Below are 2,405 nucleotides of genomic sequence, written 5' to 3' on the forward strand. Positions count from 1 at the left end.
AAAAAGTCTGTCAAGCGTTTTTGGATTTTTTCAACCAGATCTTCAGGAGGTTCCAGTATGTTCATTTTGTGCCATAGCGTTGAGGCTACAAGGTTGTTGCAGACCAGGGCTCTCCCCCTATAGGATAACTGTGGTAGCAACCAATGCCAGCAAGACAACCGAGCACACACCTTCTCCACCAGGCCCTCCCAATTCTGCCTCTTATAATCCTCCCTTCCTAAAAACACCCCCAAATATTTTAACCCAGATTTTCCCCATTTTAAATCACTTGGGAGAACTGGAGTGTTGTGGTCTGGACCACACCACAGTGCATCACTTTTTGCCAGTTTACTTTTGGCAGATGAGGCTTTACCATAACTTAATAAAATCTCTTTTAAAACCTGAACATCTTTATCATCCCTTTAAAACAACAGTAATATCATCAGCATAAGCTGAAATCTTTACATAATCATTAAAACTAGCACCTTGTACCTTTAAACCTATTAAGCTTTCTCTTAGTTTGCATAGAAGAGGTTCTATAGCTAAGCTATAAAGCTGACCAGAAATTGGCATCCTTGTCTGATACCCCTCTGTACCTTAACAGAACACTTAGGCCTCCTGCTATCTTTACCATGCATGTTGCGTTATTGTACAACAACTTTATCATTTTCCTAAAATTCTCTCCAAATCCAAAAGCTTCTAATACTTTAAAAAGATATTGATGATCTACGCGATCAAACGCTTTCTCCTGATCGAGTGACAGTATGCCTACATCAATATTATTACACATTGCATAATCAATGACATCACGTACCAAGTGCAAGTTATCAGCAATACATCTGTCTTTTATACAGTATGACTGATCTTTGTGTATAATTTTGAACAATATTTTGTTCAATCTGTTGGCAAGGCACTTCGAAAAAAGTTTATATTCAGTACATAGAATAGCCAAAGGTCTCCAGTTCTTTAACATGGTAAGATCACCTTTTTTCGGAAGCAATGTTAAGACAGCCCGTGGCAGCTCTTAGGTAGAAACCCAGTACGATTACATTCCTTGAGCACCTCGAATAAGTCAGATCCAAATGTTGTCCAAAAATGTTTATAAAATTCGCCAGGAAGTCCATCTATGCCTGGGGTACGACCCGAAGAAAGACCCGTTACGGCATCACTTAATTCCGCAAAAGTTAGTCCAGAGTCCAATGTTTGTTTATCTTCTTCGTTTAAACATGGAAGATCTTGTAGGAATCTATTTTGTGTCGGGATGTCTATGTCCTCAGGTGAGTATAATTGTGAGTAAAACTTCACTGCTAGTCTGCGCATTTCCACGGTTCAGATGTACATTGTCCATTGTCATTCTTCAGGTTGTACATTTGGTTGACTTGAACACTCTTACGTTCCAGGTTGAAAAAAAAAGAGGTGGGACTGTCCATATCCTTTATAGATACGAAGTTATTTCTCACGAGAGCTCTTTTAACCTTTTCATTTAGAATAGAACTCAGTTTTAATTTCTTCTCAGTCCACTCATGTACATTGGAAGAGAGATCTCCTATCATGTTTTTTTCAATGGCAAGGATTTCTCTTTCAAGCCATTCCAGAGACCATTTTAAATCAAAATTGGAGTGAGATGTATACTGCTGACAAAACTCTCTTATGTGAGCTTTTCAACTTCCCACCAAAGAATAACATTATCAAATCTTGTTTTCTCTTTTTTCCATGTCTCCCAGAAGAAATTAAAAGATTCACAAAAACTCTTGTCTTGTAGCAATCTGACATTGAAATGCCAATAAATACTTCTGTTTTTTCTTAGATTTCAAGTTACAATCAATAGTGATTAATTTGTGATCAGTGAAGGATGTAGGGACAATGGCTGTATGAATAATTCTACTTTTCATAGTATTTGATAAGTATATTCTATCTAGTCGTGCTGCTGAAATCCTTCCATCACTAACCTTTACCCATGTGTATTGTTTAACAGAGGGATTATTTTCTCTCCATATATCAGTAAGATTAGAGATTTTAATAACATCATCAAGTACTGTAGATGACTGAAAGTGGGGTTCTTCTCCATTTCTATCAAGCAAAGCATTAGTTGTACAGTTCCAGTCCCCAGCTACGATAGTAAAATCATTACTTTGCTGCTTTCCTAAAAACCCTTCCAATTTATTAAAAAAATGTATTCTCTCAGCTCTTTTATTAGGTGCATATACACTTACAAACATAAAAATAAGACCATTTAAATCAACCTTAACTGCTAAACATCTTCCTGGTTCAATTTCAATTTTTTTCAAATCTTTGCTTTTATGGAGGGAGAGAAAAGAATAGCGGTTCCTGCACTCAGGTTAGTGCCATGAGTGAACACACATTCATTCCTCCACCACAATCGCCAGTCAACCTCATATTTACATCACTATGAGTCTCTTGTAAGA

Source organism: Barbatula barbatula (genome assembly GCF_947034865.1).
Source record: "Barbatula barbatula genome assembly, chromosome: 7".
Lineage (NCBI taxonomy): Eukaryota > Metazoa > Chordata > Actinopteri > Cypriniformes > Nemacheilidae > Barbatula > Barbatula barbatula.